General features: G+C 34.0%; 1 protein-coding gene across 4 annotated transcripts in view; it reads left to right on the top strand.

The window, feature by feature from the left end:
- The window catches only part of LOC150108248 (protein turtle-like), a 1,021,857-nt gene that overhangs the window by 1,358 nt on the left and 996,966 nt on the right, over positions 1 to 23,533 (top strand). The gene's annotated exons all lie outside the window — the stretch shown is intronic.

Below are 23,533 nucleotides of genomic sequence, written 5' to 3'. Positions count from 1 at the left end.
ATAAAGAAAAAAAAGTGGTTGGCAAAAATCATCTAATTTGAACGGATTTAGTAAATACTTATAGGGTTTTTGTTTGTTTGTTTGTTCTGTAAAGATGCAAAAAAAAAAAAAAAAAAAAAAAATGTCGGCTAGCATGTGTTTTAAGGCTATATATATAACTACTTTTGTATATATATATATATATATATATATATATATATATATATTTTACTTGCACTTGAATAAATCTTATGTTGTTCCTGATTAGTTTCCTTTTGATATTTTTAACATGTCTACACCCAAAATACCTTTTTAGTTCTTATAACATCGTATTAATGTTTTAATAAACCAGCTGTTTTTCTTTTTTTTGTAGGAGCAAATCTAAGTTTTGAAATGAAGCTGAATGGAAGTATAGAAGCCTACTTTTATAGTGGCAGCTTAATAATCAATGAGCATTAATTTTCACAGGAATGCTTCCACTAAAATATGATTTTGCATGAAAAACAGGACAAAAAAATGCATGGCATGAGTGTTCAGTATGGCATGTGTACAAATCTTTCCAATAAGTAAATACATTAAAATTAGAACATGCATTGCAACTTAGAAGTTGATTATTCTGATAACTGTAATTCTATTTTCAGTTAGTAACTACCATTACTTAATCAATAATGGATTTGTATATGGTGTGGAAAAGTCCTGGTTCATATGGAGTATCAGAAGTTCCTAAAGTATTCTGGTTCTTAATTAGTCTCATCAAATTATTAATATTTTACTGGATTTTTTTTCCCTTTTTTGCATTATTGCATCAGTATATATGTTGATAAATTGACATCCTGACCTTTACTTTAGTAGTAGTACTGTAATGATCTCATTAAAATAGGATAATATAATTTCTGGCAGTAGTATGTTGGCCTACTTTAGAGGAAACAGTGGCTGTGTGATCATTCATGAGTACCTTGTGTTCCATCTGGAAATTGCAAACAACTGCCTGTTTTCAGTACATAAATAAAAGGAACCTTTGGTTGAGCCTGTTAGAACACCACTTAATACTATATTGTTGATTTAATACCTGTGCTATATAATGACCAGCAAGTTCCTTTATAAAACATAAATGGCACATAGTGTTGACTTTTGGCATTTAGCCAATTCAGTCTTGAACAACTCAGTTGGTGCTTCAGCATCTCATTGCATTAATTTTTTTTTTTTTTGTTTTAGGCATGCTATTGGAAAACCCTTTGAATTAATATTGTTATGTACAAACGTAATTTTTTTTTCTAAGAATAGATAAAAAAAAACAACTTAGTTGTTTCAAATGTTCACTGCTTATTTCAGGTTTGTTTATGAGCCAGACTTATTTACATGTTTGTAAATAACGTGTGTAGAGATGGTTCTTCTTTATGCCATACCATTAAACATGTTTCTGAATTTTTGTTAAAAATGTAGTTTTTGGGGGCATTGCAAAATAGATTCTGTATATTAAACCCTTGATTTGGTACTGAGAAACTATCATTGACATTAGGTGAGAGAACTTCAGGAGTAAAGCATGTCTTGTGCCCTTGCTTGAAAGGATCTGGGTTCAGTTCCTCACTGGGAAGTGATATAATAGCATTTCAATAACAGGGGACTTATTTGCCTTAATTTGAAGGTGGATAGTTTTTTCCTTTCAGAAATTCAAGATTTGTTTCACTTTCAAAACAATACAAATAGTAACTTAAGTACTTGTGCAGTTGATACATACCTTTCTCTCATTTCTTGTTGTCTGTATAATTCTGAACATAACAGCTCTGATTCTTCCTTCCTTGCATGTAATTTTATTTAGTAGAAATGCTTGTGTTTTTATTTTATTTTATTATTTTATTTTCTGAATGATTTTGTGTGTTTTAGGTGCTGAAATGTTAAATAATAAACTGTTCACAGCTATTCTCAGTTTTCTTTTTTTCTTTATCACATCATTCACTTTAATATGCTGAACCATTTCATTAGAAAAATTGTAAACAAAAAAATTCTTAAATAAATTTTACAATAATTCATGCTGAATTAAGAATCTTATTTCTTTTTTTAGTTTGGTAGATGATTAAAGAAAAGTATTGAGGTCATTGATTATAATTTTAATAAGATTTTAGCTACTCTTAAATTGATTCAGCAATTTTTTTTAAAGGATAGTAGACAATTCAAAAAATATAATAAAAACCCATTTAAATATTTTCTAAGAAAGTTGAATACAGTCTGGAAATTGCATTTATACAAGTAAGATAATTTTACAAATGAATTGAAGCATCTAGTTTGAGAGTATTCTAAATAGGCTCTGGACTGCTAAAAGAGCAGAAAATAATATTAAATGCTTCACTAGAATGATGCAGCAGTAGGAAATTAAATAGGAAAACTAATATCCACTTTCCTGTTGTACAAATTATTTATTATTGTTATTATTATTATTGCTTAACTGATTTTTCCTGATAAGACAAATATTTGTTTTATTGTCTCATTTTTCACAGAATTAAATATTCTCCATCAATTCTCAGATGGAGAATATTTAGTCTTTTCCACCTGTATAAGTAGATATGCATTCTGTAATTGCCGTTTTTAAATGCCTTTTACATGTTAATTTTGTTCTATGTTGAATGTCGAGATTTCTGCGTCTTTGATAATTTTGGTTATGCCTTCAAGGAAAAGCTCTTTTTATTTGAAATTTGTGCTAGTTATAGTAAAAGTGTATAATGCATTGCTGATAACATTTTATTTTGAACAAATGTTGACTGATTAGATTAAAGGTGTCTAACTTGTGCAGTTAGTATTGCACAATATTTTGCAATTATAATAATGTCTAGGGACAGTATTGAAAATGCCTAATGTATTTGCAATCATTGAGCAAGTTGGAAAGTGCAGTGTAATTGCACAGTGTCTTAATTTCCTCTCTAGCCATATCATAACTTTAGTCATGCTAAATCACAAAAAAAACAAAAAAAAAAAAAACATAGGTTTTATTTCAATTGCTGACCAAAGAAACTTTGATCAGCAATTGAAAAGGTCTTTTTTTTTTTTTTTTTTTCAACCAGTTATCAAGTATCTTTAGTTCAGGAAACTGTTTTTCTATCAGAAAGTTGGATTTTTACTCTCTAACTGAGGGAAAAAAAAAATTAATAGAATCACCACTTCCCAGTAACAAGAGTTTAGGATTAGGCACATATTATATTTTCCATTCTCTCCACTCATAAGTACAAATCATTGGTAGCCACAAATTTACCTACTGATAAGGTTGATGATTGGCAGGCAGTCTCATTTAAAGAATTATGTCTTGCAGATTTTTTAGGCAACTACGGAGTAGATAATGGGCCTGCTATATGTGGAATGAAGAGTAATCTAAAGGATGAGGACCTGGATTTATTGAGACCTAAATTAGGGATTAGAATATTGGAAACCTGATCTGTGGTTAGAAGAAAATTGGGAACTTGCATTAATAAGAACTAAGAGAAGGTAGTATGATGCTAGTGTGTTTCTTATGATATGCAAGACAAATGTTAATCTTTCTATCTGTTAACCATCTCATCTACCTTGAAGATCATAAATGTTACTTTCTGTCTATAATACATCAAATTGCTAATGCTGCACTTTAACAATAGAGCCTTTTAAGTTGGATAGGTTAGAGAAGAGAGGTTAAACAAAGAGTCACCTTACTTTTCTAGATTTGGAGTGGTTATGGAACTACAACCCCCCCCCCCCCCACCTTTTGAAAATTTTGAAATGGTGGGCCATTAACCAGTAACAAAGAATCTTCACTGGATGAACTTAAAGATCCAGATGTCCGTGAATTAAGATAACTTCTTATGCTATGGTGGAAACAACTCAGGTGAACTGTTTTCATCATAAGAAGAAAATTAAACATCTCTGATTTGAAATTTATAATGAAAGATTAAGCAAGCTAAGAATTACAAGCAATGTGGTTCACGATAACTATTATTAATGTACATGTGCCCACAGAAGCATGCAGAAGAGGATAGAAAAGATGAATTTTATGAAAAAATATTGCAAAAGGATATAATTATTTTATTAGGAGATTTCATTGCAAAGTTAGAAAGGAATAAATATATTTTAAAAAAATGATTAGAAGAAACAAATATTAATGACAAAAGATACTAATTTGTCTGATTCTAGAAAATAAGTAGTACTATGCTTGTAAGGAAGAATATATGTAAATATACATGAAAATCATCTGGTAGATATACATTTAACCAAATGATCATATCATAATGAAATTCATGGAAATCACATCCAGAATATATAAAGTTTTTATGTGGGATAGTGATTGTTTTCTCTGTTTGGAATCATTCTTAGAGTTAAAATAAATAGAAAATAATTTTCAGTGCCTTATGAATTAGCTTTGATACAATATCAAACTGGATTAAAATAGAAGAGAGTAAGAGATGGAATTAAAATTGAAAGGTAAATAACTGAAAATATTGAAAACATGTGGAATCATATTCAAGGGTAGTATAAAAGCAGCAGCAGAAAACTACATTGGAATTCATAATAAAAAATTCATTGTATTCAAGAATTCATTGTACAGCAAAAAATAATGTGGCTTAAATTGTGATGTTTGTGCTATTCATAGATACAAAGAGCAAATCTGATAAAAGAAAAAACTTAAATGAACAGAAAAATTCAGAAACAATTTACAGTAAACAACCAAACAAATTTTTATGAAATTAGAAAACAGAAAAGGTCCCCATGTGAAAGCAACAGTATAATAATCTTAACAGGTATATAGCTATAGGTCTGAATGTTCTTTTCTAACACTATGAATATGAAAAATTCATAACATTATTCTCTTTACAAGGAAATGGAATTAAATGAATAAATTCATGTACTATGATGCCTTTTGTCTATAGTACCTCATCTGTCTTTGGTACTTTTTTCTTTTTTAGTCTTTTCAGCATTTTGAAGAAAACTTATAGCTGATTGAAGTTGACCCAACCTTCTTTATTAGGTGAATTAGCATGTTCAAGCCTGGTTTACCTGGATATTTTCTTACAATATTATCAACAGAATGATTAAACAGGATAGTGCCAATTTCTGTGCAAATAACAACATGAAAATCCTTTACACTGTTCTAGCAGGATCCACAAAGAGTATAGACTTTTCTCCCTTTTCATATCTTGGTGCCTTAAGAAATAATGATTCTTATATGAATATATTAATGTTAAATCTTGAAACTTAAAATGTGGTAGATAAGGCTAGTTATTGGTTTTATATATAAAAAAAAAGATATTCAAAAGGCAGTACACCCCCCCCCCAAAAAAAAAAAAAAAAAGGATACAGTCAAGCATTTGGATGGGTGATAAGGTTACTTTTGAGTTTGTAGTACAGCTTGGTTGCTGAACATATCTGAATGTAATTTGTTTTTGCTTAATGGAAGAAACAGATGTCTATGTCCAATAATTAAACTTAAGTTATTAGCTAATATTTTACCTTGTTGCCAGGGTATTTTTATAAACACCAGGATGTGATATGGTTGCCTGCATATAGGTGGATATCTCATATCCTGTTCAACACTGATTGAGTTCTACAGTTCTGACTGGTTCCATCTATGGATGCGTGAGAGGAACTTGATTATTCTGCTGATGATCTTGTCATCGACAGTTTGTCATATTTTTATATTTAGAATTTACCACAACTATATGGTATTCTCCTAACCTCAACATGGCTGCCTCACTCTACCAAAATGACTTATCAGGTGACCATAAACAGAATAATGAAATTTATCTTCCCAAACCATAGATACCATCTGTTAGGACCGTAACTTATTTTTCAGGAAATTGCAATATATACGGAATATTAATTATAATTTTAATACTTCTGATATTTCAGTGAAGTCAAATTACCATCATGCATCACAGAACAATATGCATACAGGCACTAACACTGGGTAGGTGAGGTTGAAAAATGGCAACGAAAGTTGGGCTTAGTTCTAAATAGTGCCCACTAGTTAAAATGGCTTGGCTGGCTGTTAGGCTAAAGAAGCACTCATCCTCAGGTATTTGGGTAGTTTCATGCATTCAGATTTGTTGAGGTTGTTTGGAAAGTTTCTAAGGTTGAAGCAGATTCCAGGAAGAGCCTCTCCCATTTGTATTTGCTGCAGCAAATACAAATGGGAGAGGCTCTACTCTTAAATACTCACACTTCTTCCTGTGTGAGTATCCAAGGCGTCATCAGCAAGTCCAGATTGGGCGTAATGGTGGAACTGAATGTAGTCCAGTGTGTTCAGAAATTCTGATATTGGCTGTCCTGCATGTTTGGCCATAGTAATTTTGAAGTTTCAAAATAGCAGTTTGCAGTTGCAAACCCTTGCAGATGGTTTGCAACTGCAAGGAACCTGGCAGGTCTAGGAAATGTGATTGGTCTTTGGTAGACTGGATAAGGAATGCCAATTTTTATGTGGTCAGTAAGTGGTTATAAGGTTGTATTTCTTTAGGATTTTTGTTGATTTTTCAGATGTGCCTCAGATGCTTCGAATGGTGAGACTGTGTAGTCTCTGTTCTGAAGTGGGGGGGGGGGGGGTTGCAGTTAATGGGTTTTAATATTTCTTGGATTTTGTGAGGGTTGTAACCATTGGCTAAGGAAGTGTTGAGAATTGGTGAAGTTCAGTAGTTAGGGGAGGGCACTGTTATCAGAGTTGATTAATGTTTCCTTGTTATATATGGTTTTTATGATCTCATATTCTTGGGAGGGGTGAATGTATCTACCAGTTTGTGATGTTCTGACAGTTTTGCTGTTTCGGACACTGCACTCCTTTTCCTTTGGAAAACCTAGCAAAGCACAAATCACTACAACTGTAACCTCTACTACCTTAAATTCTGATCTTCAGAACATTCATCAAAGGGGTTTAGATAACCTTAACTTCAATGCTAGCAAAACACAGCTCTGCATTATTCCCCCGTCCTCCAAAAAAAAAGTTTTTTCTTCATGTCTTACCCTTGATGATATCCAAATCTCTATTCAGGAAGATATTTATCTTCTTGGGATAACTCTAACCTCAAATCTCTCTTAGTGCAAATATTGTCTCCTCCCCATCCAAAAAATTAGGTTTTCTCTTTTGCTTCAGGCATTATTTTAACTCCAAACAGGCTCCTAACCCAATACAAATCATAGATCTACCCGACTATGAATACTGCTCTCATATCTGGGATGGTGCCTGAAGAGCTCCCTAAAAATACTGAATTGCATAGATTGCATACAGAAAAGGCAGTCAGATTAATTGATGATCTCCTCACTCACTAATATGCTCCACCCACTTTCACACAGGCATTCACTTTCTGCAGTCTGTATCTTCTATAAATACTTCTGTGGCTGCTGTTCATCAGAATTGGATCAGCAATTCTCCCACTATCTGTCAAATGCATGCAGCAGTAAATCAACATCTTCTCACAATTCAACTCTAAATACACAGAACAAATTTCTTCTCTTCATCTCCTACACTAGTGCCCTCTAGAACAGTCTTCCATCTTGTGTTTCCTAAGGAATACAATCCATAGCCTTTTCAAGTCAAATGGGAACAAGTTCCTTACTGCTATCCGTGGGACTAATGTACTATAGGTTTAGTAACCTTTTGTGGCTGGGTTCTCCATTAAAAAAAAAAAAAAGTGAATTTTCTGCACACAGTGCCAGGGATCCATCAGACTGGGTTTTCCTTTTCTAAGGGAACTAGATCCTGGGATGGTGATTTAGATGTGTTAAGACAGTTTTACATGCTGTGACCTCATTGTTCTGTGATCCTTGATGTCAATTTGACTTTGCCAAAATATTGCAACTATTAAAGTTATTATATTTAATATTCAGTATATATTGTAATTTCCTGAAGAAAAACAGTTATGAATAGCCAATGTGGCTGCTGTTTATGTAGTAAGCCTTTCTGCCAGAGTTAGAACTGTAGTCACCATTTTAGGCTGTTTACTTTTATCAATCTATGTTTACTTTCCTGTTATGCTTGCATGCATATTTCATACCTGTGTGCCTTATGAAAACTGTTGTACATGGAAAATTATCATCTAATAACCTAAGAGGAAGTTGATTGTCATCCCTGGATATTGATTTCAGGATCTAAGTATCTATACCAGGTCATGCATGTCTGAATGTGATGAAAAGAAAGGAATAAAGGTACTAATTTTGGATAATACCTGTAGAAATGTTTATAAAAATACAGACTCACTGCTTCTGAAAGAGCATCATATAGAACTTGCAGATGTAGAAATTATATTCTGTGGTAATAGAGCACATTTGTACAAAGATAGTTCAGAGGGAAAAAAAATAATTCAAAGAAATTTAGCATCATCTTGAATGATGAAAGCATAATATAACAGTTACATAGAAGGCTATAAATAACTTTTTTTTTTCTTCTAGATTGCTGTTAAATGTCAGGTTTGATTTAATCCGCATTTACTTGTTGATATTTTAAAGCACACTCCTAATTTTACAACCTTGCAACTTTCTTTGGGTCATTTTTTTCCTTGCCATATTTGCTTCAAACACTATGTTCTTAATCTTTTATTCTTTCTACCTTATTGTTTGTCAATACCATCTTAAAATGGAAATTTAAAAAAAAAAAAAAAATTCTTTTATCCTCTGAAGGATTAGGCAGATATCCTTTTAGCACTAACATTTTGAGAATCCCCGAGCATCTGGTCTGTCAGCCATCACTGATAGTTCAGCTTGTAGCTATCCATCAATCTATTGTGGGAAAAGAGTACAGCATCCAAGTGCTGCCATCTGCCTGATCTTATGTTTGAATAGTACAAGCTCTGCATCCAGATTTCATTGAGCTGCAGAGTTAAAAACCCAAGTTTTTGGTAGAGGAAACCAACTTACTTGTGCCACAATAGTTTTTGGTTCTAGATTAGTCCTATTTACATGTTTGAATGTTTATGATGTTAGGTTCTTTTCTGATATCGTCATTTTTAATGTGATTGTGCCATTGTTGCAGAACACAATTATTCATCTAGTTTCCTATCATTTCAACTTTAATTAGTTTGTTATATCTTTCTAATTAATTATTTGCACTTTTCACTAAACGTTTTGCCCAAACATCTGAAATTTATTATTATTATTCCTGATACCTCCAAGGAGTCCGAAGACTCATCGCGGGAGGACATCTTCAACTATCTCTACACCTTACCTCTACTACGAATCAACGCCATCTACCGCCCACCTCCAACACCACCACAACTAGTAATTTTTGTCTGTAAATTGCGTGTGTTCTGAAGGGGCGATTTGTATGTATGTGGGATGAAAAACCCGAGTTTCCGGGAGAAAAAACCCTGCTACCTCCGTATGAGATTGGCTAACTCACCATTGATTGAAATCGACCAGATAGATTCCTCCCGTCGCGACGAGAATCGAACTTAGGCCTATTCCAATCGAAGGGCGCAATGTACCGTCGTTCTTCCAATTGCGCTACGGAGGCAAAATTTAAAATGGCGGGATGATATGATCTGGTCTGTGGGTTCTCACACCATTTAAGTTAAATAAATCGACTCTGATTCTTCATCAGTTTTCAAGAGGATAACCTCATTTCTATAGGCAGGGGTGGCCACAATGGATCCACATGCCACACAGCTCTTGACAATCTACCAGGAAAAATTAAAAAGAGGAGAGACAACAAAAAAGAGGAACAAAATAAAAAGAGAAGAGAGAGTAAAACAAGGTTAATAAAAATTACTGCAATAAAACAGTTTAATTCGAAACGCATTAAATGAAGTCTTCTTTGAACAATTAGAATAATTTTAAAGTCAAAACACAATTTTAGTTACTTATGTACTAGTAGAGGCTTCCTTGTATCCATTTTCTTAGTAATCTCCTTAAAAGCAGATGTGTAATTAGTCAAAAGCAGTTCTTACAAGCTCGTTACAACCTCGCCATACCATCGCATTGGTCAAAGGTTGCAGCTCTTCTAAGTCTTACCGGAATTATTGTGGCTCCAAAAGGACGTGTAGTTGACCACCCTGCCAGCTACTATAAAAGTACAGTAGACTCTCTACTATCCGGCCTAATGTGGCGGAAGGGCATGCCGGATAACACAAAAGCCGGATAGGCCGGAGTTCTAGGCCTACCTTTTCACACAAATGTGAAAAGGTAGGCCTAAGATGAAAGAGTCAAAACTTAGATTTTGAAAAAGTCCTTGATAGATGACTGCTTCACCCTTTTAGCCCTCTTCTGCAACGCAATGTCCCTCCACTTATGCAAGCAGATATCAGTTGGCATCCCTTCCTCCTGCTCACCAATGTACTGCAGCGCTGCCTCAATTGTCTTGAACCCTTCTGAATGTGGGATGAGATTTTTCCTGTCATCTAAGGATGCCTCCTCCTCTTCTTCCCCCTGTGTCACCATTTCCACAATATCGTTGTCAGTTATTTCATCAACTTCGTCGTTTGATATCCATTCTGTACTGTCCTCTGCATTGACATTGTCACAGCTCAGTACAATTTTGAGCAATGAAACAAGTTTATCGTTTTCATCTTCCACTTTGGTTTCACATGCGGGTTCAAGGTTGAAATGTCCACCTTCATGGTCCAAAAGAATTTTCCAAGACTTTACAAGTGATATGTTTTGAATCTATTTACTAACATAACCAGGAACAGTGGCAAACATTCCGCACTTGTGGACATCCAATACACAACTGACGAAGCGGGGAAATCCGCACTTTGCATGTCTCAACTTGTGTTATGCACACGACACGTAGGTGAATTGTAGCAGACGCCTGCTTGCAACGCCTTGGCAAAGTAAATTACAGTACGTATTCCTCATTTTATCACAGAGAATTACTGTATATTCCTCATTTTATCATGGAGAATTACTGTATTATTATAATTCTCCAGGCTCCGGATAGTACGGAGGCCAGATAGTTGAGAGTCTACTGTACTTAGTACTATACTATAGAGTGTAGTACTAAGCTTAATTTTGTTCCTTTAAATATCAGGGGTTGATATTTAAAGGAATAAGAGTTGTGTTTTCCCCTTAAAAATGTGTTCCATATAGATTATATTGCCCTATTCTTGCCTTTAAAACAAATGGTCTGTTTGTGTGTATGTGTCATTCCATTCAGACTTTTACGATTTAACTATTCTTCTGTATTATAATGCTTCATTGACGTACAGATTTTTTACATGGTATCTTATAAGATCAACAGAATTTAGTGACCCTTGTCGTGTATTCTTGTGATTTTCCATCTGTTTGTAATGTAAAAATCATTTGTTTTGTCATCCTTTATGTAATGAAGTTTTTTCTTTATAATTTTATTATTTTATCCCTTCCTCAGAAACTAACAAAAATTATAAAACAAATCCTAACCAGCAAAATAAAAGCACAAAAAAACTACCATTTTTTTAAAGAATCAATTTGCATTCATCTTCAGCCTTACTTACTGTTGGGCAAGGAAAGCAACAGGGGAACTGTCTTGTTCTATAATTGCTATTTCTTAGTAAAGTATCATGAGGTCTTGGGATAATAATAATATCATTGCTATTAGAACAACCAATCTTCAGATTGACAGACTCAAAAAATGCTTTAAAAATTATCATTGTCTGAGACCTCCAGGGAGTCGAGGATTCATCGAGGGAGGCTGTAAATTGTCCAAACCAGCTGCTATACCTTCCCTTAAATTCATTCACACTAGATGCATTCATACCACTAAAGGCAAACTATGCCACTCATTCACTGCTCTGTGAGAGAAAAACCTAGCTCTTACCCCTTTCTTGACTGTGAACAAACTTAACTTCCATGGGTGACCCCTGTGTTCTCTCCCACACTTTTCATATAACAAAAAATTTCATCAATTGATAATTTACAACACCCATTCAACAGTTTATATACCTCTATCATATCACTTCTCTTTCTCCTGTTAACCAGAGTCTGCAGTCCACATGCTTGCAATCTTTCCTCATAATCTGGATATAATTTTTGCAGCTCTTCTTGCTAATCCCCTTAGAGACCAAATCTATGCACAGTAATCCAGGTGTGGTCTTATCGAGGCTTTATAAAGAGGCAAAATGATTTCTTTATCCTTACATGTTAAGGTTTACTTCAACATTGCAACTAATACTGAGTTCTATTTGCAAATTTTTGCTATGTGACCTTTGAACCTCAAATTTCTATTAACCATTATGCCAAGATCCCTAGTCTCATCAGTTTCTTGTAGCATAACCCTACTAATATAATATGCTGCTGTTAATCTCATGTCAAAGTGCATAACTTTACACTTTCTACCATTAAACTGACAGTCATTTTTGTTTGTTCAAATTTCTAGCCTATTCAAATCATTTTGTAAGTGCTGGATATCAGCAGCATCCCTGATTGCCTTGCCATTAGCAGACAATTGCACATCTCTTGTTAGATCCTTCTTAATGTCATTAATGTATAGATTGAACAACAGTGGCTCAAGGACTGAAACCTGAGTTACACCACTGGTTACCTTAAATCTGGCAGATTCATACCACTGTGTACAACTTTCTGATATATCTGTCAACCATCCACCAATCTAAGTCAACAGTTTATATTCCAATCCCATATTCTCTAGTTTATGCAACAGCCTTTCATGTGGTATTCTATCAAATGCCTTAGCAAAATCCAACATTATCGTAGTTTATCCATTCCCTTTATCCAACTCGGCTGTAACATTGTTATAAACCATGAGCAAATTGCTAAAACATGACCTTCCTTTAGTAAACCCATGCTGCTCCTTGTGGAGTATAGCTTGTTTGTCTACCCACTTCTATGAGTTCTTACCAACTTTTCTAAAATCTTTGCTACCACACCAGAGATATTGATAGGTCAGTAGTTAGACACATCAGTTTTCACCATCCTTGTACAATGGAACTATCATACATTCCTTCCATTCCTGTGGACCATTCATGAGCTGAGACTGAAGTTATACAAACATGGTAAAGGGCTAGCCAATTCTGCTGAACATTTCCTTTAGCAAACGTGCTGATAAAAATTCCATCTGTCCCTATTGATAAATTTTTATCCAGGTTATGCAGCAACTCTTCAACCTCATTTTCATGTACCTCTTACTCTAATCCAATGTAGCACTGTGCACCATGTTACATACACCTGGTTGATATATCTAGCAAAGTGAGCATTAATTAATTGAACAATCTCATTAGTTTCTGACATTAGTGTACCATCTGCATTCAATAAAGTTATTCTTCCATATTCATTCTTTCTTTTGTTTGTGGCATAACAATAAAATTCTTTTGGATTGCCTTTAACTTGCATAGCCAGTTTCTTTTCATACTCTGATTTAGCTTTCTGCTAAATCAGAGTAAATAACAATACTTGTTATTTTTCTGGTCTGAGCTTTATATATTTCATAACTCCTCTCATTCTTATTCTCATGATATTCTTTCTACATCTTCTTGTGTATCTTTCTTAATAAGTTGCACATTGATTTCACTTCCAACTTATTTATTCTTTGAACACTAGGGATACATTCAGATATTTCCTCATTTAAGCACTTTTTCAAAGATTCCCATACATTGCTGGCATTTTTCCTATTCATTAACTGATACCATGGGACCAAAGATAGTATTCTCCTAAGTTGATCATAATTTCCAGCTTTGTAGTTCAGCATGTAACCTGCTCTAATGGGAACATCAGTATAATTAGATACTTTTCAAGAAAGCACATGATCACTGTCACCAACTGGTGGTAAAATAGTCATATTCTTTCTTGAGAGACCCCCCCCCCCTTCTGGTGCTATGAACAAATCAAATGCCCTTTGACCTTGAGTTCCTTCTTTCACAATCTGTTTGAGAAAGTTCTCTTGCAACAGTTCAATAAATTCCTATTCATTCTTATCTTGAGATTTCTCTTTTACCCAGTCAATGTTTTGATAATTAAAGTCACCCATAATTGATCATTTGTTTAGTAACCATAAGGTTAAATTGGCAATACATTTCTTCATCCCCTGCCATATAAATGAGATGATCTTTGTGTCCCTTTTCAAGGATTCAGATCCCTGAATGTTAATTCCACTTGGGTTATCAAATGAAGTGTTGTTCAACTAGTAGCTCAAAATCTGGATCCATTTCATGACAATGTGGTACTGTACTTTTATTGTCATCATCTGTAGTCTATCTAGTAGCTTAGGAATTTTCCATGTAATCTGTGATACTGGTCTCATGAAAAGTTCTGGAATTTTAATTCATGTCTCAACTTTGCAGAAGGGATGAAGATGTTTGTTAAACAGAGTTAGCAATCATTTGCATGATTTCTAGACTCCTTCCATACCCTTGGGATAACGTTATGGCATTGACACATGCATGCCCTTTAACTGTCTTCTTAAGTACTGTGAACACCTGCTTTAATACATGTTGGTAATTATGTCTGGTCTTGGTACTCACTTTTTGTCCAGAGTACATGTGCTTTTTTGATGAGTGGAATTAATGTTTGCTTGTTTCACAGGTGTAATTTTGTAATAAAAAATAAGCAAAATGAGTTTGCACTGTATACACTTACAATTCACAAGCTGTGTTCAAAAACATTCCCTAGTTGGAAGAAATGCTAACTTAGACACCTACTGGTAGATACTTTTATTGCCTAGTAACACATCATCTGGATGCATTAGTGGGTAACAATTCCTGGGATAGGCCTAACTTGCCATAATGAACTAGAAAGACAATATTTATCTATTTGAGTGCACAGCAATAAAGTGGTTCTGCAAGCTCAGTTCATACACAAGACTGAACCAGACAATACATCAGAGGCTTTGACACATAATCCTGTTGCTTGCTCTTCCAGAACATGCTCGGAGGAAGTCAAAGTGCAGTGCTTTGCAGGAGAAAGTCATGCATATGCATGAACCTGTGAGTGGATGCTTTGTGTGTTTGGTAATCATATTCATGAATCATCTGTTCACACTGTATTTCCCTTTGCAGGGAAATACAGTGTGAATATACATGTTTGAAAGGAAGTATGCTGTATATTATGGGATTCTAAGGTAAGAGATAAATTTTATCACCTGGTGCAACACCACTGCTCCACTTATTTGGAAGCATGAGGTGTTTTGAAAAAGTTCCATGTTTGTATTCAGAACAAAGTTTCCATACTAAGAAGCATAGTTTCTTAAATCTTGCAGACTCATATCGTCCCCTGTACGCACAGACACCACTTTTTGATATGTCACTGAGCCATCCTTTTTATCATGGTCCAATTCCATATCCTCCAATTCCATATAAATTTTCCATGGTCCAATTCCATATAAATTTTCCTTCAAGTTTTAATAAGGTATGGAAACATTCCAAATAGAAATGTTGCTTCATTTACTTAGCATGTAGCTTTCACTTGCTAGCTAAACTCAGCAGATTCTTATTAACTTTTTATGACCATGTAAAGTTCAGGAAAATTGTTGAACTTATTAAGTTCAATAAATTATTTCTTCATCTCTTGGTTGTGTTTGTAATGTGAAGCACTAATATGAATAATCAACAACACCCAAGCCTTTCAATATGAATTATTGTAGACTGGTAGCTGAAGTTTAATCTCATGGAACTTTTTAATAGCAGTCCCACATGAGACTAGAACCTGTTGTGCATTATTGCTGTATGGGCTAAAAGTTGGGGGTGGGAGGACATGAGGAGAGAATAACATTATTGATATTCCTCTTGAACTACTAGAGGTTAGAATTACTGAAGAAAGCTGTGGAAACAGAGGAAAAAGAGGAAGTTAGTTTATATGGATGATTGGACTGTATTGGTGTTTTTACAAACACCAAATGATTTTATTTTAGAGGAAATGCACTTTGACTTAGAGGAAAGTGAAGGACTGATGGATGCTAATGCAAAACAACATCCAAGGAAGTATCTATAGATAGGTCATAACACAAAGATTGTCTGTGTGATAGCTGGCCTGGTTGGCCGAGTGGTTATTGTATCTGCTCTCCAGCCAAAAGGCTGCAGGTTTGAATCACGTTGGTGGCATAGTTGTTTGTGATTATGAAAATAGTGGTGGGCAGTAGTTAGCATTGATGTAGTTGTGGTTCACTGGTGGAGATAGAGTTGGAGAGTTGGTGCCTTCTTTCGATGAGTCTTTGGACTCCCTGGAGGTGTCACGTAATAAGGATTATAGTGAACTGTAAGAAGCCCATCATTTAACTAAATTGATCTTGTTTCCTAAAGAAGCAAGAAATTTTTACTAATATGAATAATCAACACCCAAGCCTTTCAATATGAAGTATTGTAAATTGGTAGCTGAAGTTCAATCTCATTGAACATTTTAATAACAGTTCCACATGAGACTAGAACCTATTCTTTTATTTTTGATGCTGTGAAATTGTCTGCACTGATATTTAATAAAGTTGAAGTTTAATTTTTCCATGCCATGCCCACTTTTGATATGTTTCACTTTTAGCTTGGACTCTGTTTTGCTATGCCCGCTTGAAAATTAATGAACAGGGATTTTGAATGGAATAGGGGAAGAGAGCATCCAGCAAGATACTTCTCTTTCAGCTTAGTTGTAAAATTGGAAAAGGAAGATATGAACATTAATTATCATGAAGATGACCTTTGTTTGGTATAGGGAATGCAAGAAATTGAATTTCAGGGACAGACATTTGAAGAGGTCAGAGTGATGTGCAGAATTTAGTGGATAGTAGAGTGCAAAAACAACTAAGAAAATGGAATAGTGAATTTTGAGGCCAGAGAAGGTTGAAAGAGCTGATTCAAGATTTGGAGTTCTTTGATGTGGAATGCATGTGAAAGTGACACTCTTATGACAGATGGAATCATATAGATGTGGTTCTAAAAATTCTGTTTCCTGTAGCAAAACTGTTCTCTCTCCATACAAGATTAGCTAACTGTGGTTCAGATAGAAATAGTTGCATCTTATTAGTGGTTATGTACATAATTTGTGAAATGGATGTGAAAGTTTTTTTTATATTTTGGTTAATTGGTATGAGTTGTTGTTTTTTTTTTTATTTACAAAGCTTCTAGAATTTTCCACATTTCATTACTTTGCTTACTGGAGTGCACTCGTGAGGATAGTGACATTTGGAAAAACATGAGTGAATGCCATCAGGAGTGAACAATCTTTATGTGGCTTTTCCATGTAACTTGGGTTAGCCAGTTATTCTTGTGTAGAGATAGAAGGGTTTTGCCTCTAGGAAACTGAGTTTTTGGTACCACAGAACAAACTGACTGGAGAATACATTCAGTTAACACAGTATGCAGGTCTCATAAGCTTAGTTGTTTTTACTAATTCAAATGAAACCTTTGTGTTATCGTGGCAAAGTAAAATGGCAGTGAGACTGCACTAGCTGATTGGGAATCCTGAAGCCTCCTATTAATTTAATTCAGGTCCTATGTGCTTATTTATCAGTCACCCTTTGGACTTAGCTGATCACATTTTATCTTGTTTTGATTTAAACTGTAGACAAATATGGTGTACTTCGTGCCTCATAGCACATATGCCTGAGATCCATTTCTTCCAAATACCTCTGTTCTGATCCACCAGTTCAGATTCTAGCCAGCGAGTCTTTTTTCCTTTTCTGTCATTTTCTGCCAAGTTAATTTAGGCCTTCTCCTTATCTGTTTTCCTTCTTGGATCCATGATTAATGCCACTTTAGGAATCTCTGCTCTCCATTCTCAGTATTTTTTTTTCCAGTCCATTTCCATCTCCTTTTTATATATATATATATATATATATATATATATATATATTTCATCAGTGATGCTGTTTTGCACAGGCAGCTTATGTCATTTGTTATACATTGGGACTAAAATATTTTTAATATTTTACACAGATGTTTGGTTTGAAAACTTTAACTTCCAGTTTTTTAGTCAGCTTCCATGTGTCTGTTCTATATAATAATAATACAGCCTTAACATTGCTATTGAAGATCTTTATTTTGGTATTTTGAAGATTTCTGTATATTAATTTTCTGAAAGCAGTATTAGCTTTTGTCAGTCTTGGCATTATATCCCTATCAGTTCCACCTTCAGTATCTACATTTGCTCCCAAGTATGTAAAATTCTTAATTTCTGTTTTAGCATGCTGATTAATTTTTGATCTTTGTGGCATGATGTAGCATAATCAAATTTCATGTTAACTGAGATATCACCTAAGTAAACTAAGTCTGCAACTATTTTGCGTCAGAGAACTACCGTAAACAGTGTAGTCATCTACTGGAACAATCCCAGAATTAATTAATTAAAAATGGGTGCCATCAGAAGCATTAATAGAATAGAGGTGGAGTTATCAGAGAAATGTGGGGAGGGGGACAAGAAATACTTCTAAATAATGATTGTTTCTATATTTAGCCAGTAGTGATCTGGATGAGGAGGGGAGTAGATACAATATTGAATGCAAAAAAACAAAGATAAATTTGAACGGTAGGCAGTTTAAAGAAATGTGGACAAATTACATAATGGAAATTTTCTTCTTTACACATGCCCAATGGAAAGTTCATATAGGGACGAAGTAAATGAATTTTTACAGTCATTAGAGAAGGAAGATGGTGAAGAAAAAGTAAACGTTTGTTCTTGTTGGACACCTTAAAACAGAATAGGAAATGAATCCTTATTCATTTCCTATTCTGTATGAAATGTTCTATATGAATAATTCTATATGAATCCCAAACATATAGAAATGTTGTGGGGAGAGAAGGTAAAACTGATCACTATCTAGATCTCTGTCCATGACAGAAATCCAAGTGGTTATGGAAATTATTAGTAATAATCATGACTATTACTGGAACAGTTGTGACCACTGGTATGTTCCAATATCTTGTGTTTTTTTTTTTTTTCTCCCTCTGTGCATAACATGATATCTCCCTCTGTGCATAATATTGATATGCACAGAGGGAGATATCATGTATATATATATATATATATATATATATATATATATATATTGATATTTTCATACAGTTATAGGATGGAAGGAGCACACAGGTAATTTAAAATAGGAAATATCGCAACTAGTTTTGAGTAGGATAAAACTATCATACAAAAAGAATTAAAGATTAGAAGTATTCAGATGAGAATTGTAGAATCAAATATACAAATATTGTTAGAAAAAAAAGCTTGCAACCAACAAGGCAAACCTTAAAAGCCTGCAGGCAAATTGGAAGAAAACAGTGATTTACCCAGGGAAGCATACTTGCAGGTAACTTTGTGGCAAAGTAATCTGCAAGGATAGAAATGTCAGTCATGATGAAATCAAGAAGTTAGCAGCTCTTGAAAAGAAGAAATCACTTTGAAAATTCCTGATAAGCTAAGTAATGTGTAAAAGTAGTTAAACTAACTTGTAGGAGAGTCTTTGTGAAGAATGTGGAAAAAGTAAAATACTAGAAACAGTATATAAAAAGAATCAAAGTTAATAAAGGTGACATAAAAACTGAAGATACAAATATTCTTGATGTCAAAAATTTAAGTGAGATGAGCAGTAAAAGAACTAAATATTCAATAGAAATGCTTTTTCTGAAATGGAAAAGGCAACTGGAGTAGATGATGCTCATATGTGGAGGTATAAAAGTTTTGCAGTGGCTACACTGTAATAATTCAAAGGTCAAATGCTATGTGATGGGAGTATAGCTCTGATGGCACCCATCCATAAAAAAAAAAAAAATGAATGTAAGAATTAGGGAAATTTCCCTACTCCATCTTCTATGTAAGATTTAGGCATAATGGAATTGTGACAAAGGATCACTAGTTTTGGTAGTATTGGAAAAGGCATATGATAAGGTGCTAAGAGAAAAGTTCTAAATGCAACAGTTATGTGATATAAATGAAACATTATACAGAGCATTATATAGTTATTCATTAGTATTTGAAGAAGTGCAGGAAATTCTTTTCACAAAATCTGGTGTATAAGGTAAGTGTTTATGCTATCCTCACTGTTATTCATAAGATCTCTCAGAAATACATTTTATCACCTTGATGAAGAAAAAGTCATTAGAAATCTGAAATGGAAAAGGTAGCTGGAGTAGATTATGCTTATATGTGGAGATATAAAAGGTTCTTACTGGTGATGCTTGGCTTGTTCCACTAATCGAGTTTTTATTTAAATAGGTTAAAATAAAACACACACTTATTTTTGTTTTTTTGCACTTCCATCTGTACACAAATCAGTACTATCAATACTTAACATAATAATTTATAACCTAATTATAAAATTTCTTTTAATTATCTTGTCAGTATTTTTCTTATCCATTATATTATATAGTATTATTTATTGTGAACGTAATAATTAAATTTCTGAGATTTATAAATTTTGAAAAAAATGAATGTTAGAATATAATGTTTGTGAAAAAGAGGAGCACTGAGTCCAATAAGGTTGAGAATAACTGTTCTAGATAGATTATATTGTGGAAAAAAGTGTAATTACTTTTTCAAAGTCAGCAATATTGATCTCAACTGAAATGATATATTATAGAGAGCAATATTATTATTATTAACATTTGACCTCCATGGAGTCAGACTCATCGTGGGAGGTACTCATTATTGCATACAATGCTCATCCAACCATGGCTTAAACTGATTCAATATATCCACAACACACTCAAGCAATGCATTCCACTCACCAACCACCCTCATGTAAAGAACCTGCTTCTCACTCCTTTGCTCACACCCTCCTTATTCAGTTTCCAGCAATGGCCTCTTGTTCTACTCTCTTCTCCCATTCTATGAAAAATCTCTTCCATGTGTACCTGATAACAACCCCTGACCAGCTTATGTCTCAATCATATGTACACTACTGTCCAAAAGCTAAGGATGAACTACGTTTTTACCTGTATATGAAAACATTTTCATGACTACAGCCAAATGTGGACATAAATTTATTACCAGCATATTAATAAATTATATTACACAAACAATGTGTTATAAATGTTGTAAAAATTAAATTGCAATATGTTTTTGGCAAAGTTATAAATTTCTCAAAGATGTCATTAAGGAAGTAATGTACAGTGCTTATAGAAAACTATGTGGAGAGACATTTCAGTATATGGAATATGTCCGCATGCTGAACTGCAATGCAGCTCTCACAACATTGTGCCATGCTTAGCATCAAGAACTCCTAAATAAGGCCTTGTTTATTTTCTGGAGGGGAATTTTGAGCAACAATGCATCTCCCTATTTTGTCCCAAATGTGTTCTGTGGGGTTGAGACCTGGGGAGTGTGCTGGCCACTTGATTTGATTAATATCCCCAGTCTACAGAAGTATCTTCACTGCTCATGTACAATATGATGGTGACACTGTCACCCATAAAATAAATTCTTCACATACAGCACCATGGAACAATCGACCATGATGTTGAAGAATTTCATTGCAATATGACTCCTTTTTTTCAGCACTTGTAGCTCGGTGTGTCCATTATGCATAATGCCTCCCCCACATCATGGCCCCATTGCCACCATATTTATCTCTTTCAAGAATGATGGTAATCAGTATCACTTTCATGCCAGATGAAGTGTTGTCTAGAATTGGAAGAAAGACTAAAAGAACTCATCTGTTAAGAGAGTACATTAGCTCTTGTCCAATTTTTATGGATATAACACCACCGAAAATGTGCTCTATGATAAGCTCTGGATAAAAGGATGCCTTTCCTTGAATGGAACCAAGTGGTTCCATTTGCAAACTGACCTACTATTGTGCATCAATTATGTTTTGCTGTTATAACCAAAAGTCTGTCTTCATGCTCCTTGGTAGAGCGAGAGCAATCTCTTAGCAAATGTTCTGGAACACATTTCATTGGTTTGAAATGCTGCCTAGTGCCTGGATACAATGCTACGTGAGATTCCAAACTCTGGCAGTATCAGTAATTCTGCTGTCTTCAAGCTTTCCAATAATTCTTCCCTGTATGAAGTCATCTAGTTTGTCTTTGAGACATTACATGACATCCAAGTTTGCTACTTTATTCTTTCACCAAATGCACTTCTTCAAACACAATTTGCGTAGTGTGGCTTTTTATCCTGTTGAGTGCTACCACACGATTCCTTTGTGCACAGTTCAAAAATTTAAATATGTACCTGCTTTTTTCTCAAAATCACCAATTATACAAATTGCCAAACACTTATTTGTCTGAATTTGTGGTTGTAATTTTCAGAAATAGTGTTTGTCCTTGGGTTTTGTATCAGTGTAGGTGTTAGCATTTGAAGAATGTACAGGAAGTTGTGTTCACAAAAATCATGTGTGTGTGTGTATGCTATCCTCATTGTTATTCATAATTTTAGGTGGGAAATGAACTTCATCTGGTGTGAGACCACTACTAATTCAAGGCCTGAAGCTTGAAAAGTCATGTTTGGTCTCTGAGCGAAGTTTCCAAACTATACAAAAAAAAGAATAGAAAAACTATCCTTAGTCCATTCATGGTAGTAATATACAATCTTACAAAATATATACAAAAAAAAAAAAACTACATGTAGTTGATGTTATACTAAAAATTCCAGTCCAGATTGTGATGAGGACTAAGTGAACTGAATAACTGATGAAACAAATTTGGTATGAAAATCAGCATTTGAAAATAGAAATGTGGAAAATATCAAATGCATTCTCAGTGGCAAACCTATAGGACAAGTAAATTATTTTGGCTATTTGGTCATAATTTTTAATGAAGATGACAAATTTGGAAAAAGTTGTCGGTGGGGAAAGCAAGCTGAATAAATTTGTAAAATAAGTGATAAATTAGCCCAAACACTGAACTATCAGTATATAAGACAGCATTTAACCTGATTTAACTTGTGGATCTGAGAGTTGGGTTAGAAATAACATTTATTCATAGACTAATGGCAGAACTAGATTAAAAATGAAGAGGGTAGAAAGAAACTTAGCAAAACAGGTGTTAATGACAGGATAAAATCCATGTGGATTGCACAGTTGGTAGTAATAGTTAGTCATCTAAATATAGGTGACTTCGATAATAGATTGATTTAAAAGAAAAATTATAGGAAGCTAGTAATTATGTAAACTTTTTATATAGTACTACCATAATCTATACACCCATTGTAAATTGAGTTTTTTAGATGTTGGCATAACAGTTACGCAAGGCAGTAAGGAAAAGATGATGCATTGGGATGCCATTTTATGAATTAATACATGCGAAAGTTGTTACATGACTTAGTTCATTATTTTTTGCTAAACCTGATGTTACTAGGATGAGCAATTAAACCTACCTTCATAGCCAAGTTCTCCATTTACATATGTTTTTGGGCTGCTTTTGTTGGTGTCAAGGGAAGGGGGTGTCAGATTCCAAGTAGAAACTAGTAATATCTAGTTAAAATATTTCAAAAGAAAGTATTCATGATCACTGAATTATCTGATCTTCAAAAGATTGAACTTTCAATTAACCAACCTTTTGAAGAGTAGCGAGTCCTTCATCTTCCAGTATAGTACTATGTAATTGTTCCTTCAGTTATTCTACCCTTCCATTATCCATCTGGCAAATTGCTTTCATGATACTCTACATTTTGTGTAGTCAACTCTCAGTGACATAACTAGGAGTGTGATTGCTCAGTTACACCACTGAAAATTGAGTTTTGAAAATAGCATTTAAAAACTTTTCCATTTTCT

The sequence above is a fragment of the Typopeltis vanoorti genome, chromosome 3, assembly GCF_054136105.1.
Source record: "Typopeltis vanoorti isolate ZY-2024b chromosome 3, IOZ_Tvanoo_1.0, whole genome shotgun sequence".
In the NCBI taxonomy this organism is placed as follows: Eukaryota; Metazoa; Arthropoda; class Arachnida; order Uropygi; family Thelyphonidae; genus Typopeltis; species Typopeltis vanoorti.
This window is presented reverse-complemented; position numbering and strand designations above follow the sequence as displayed.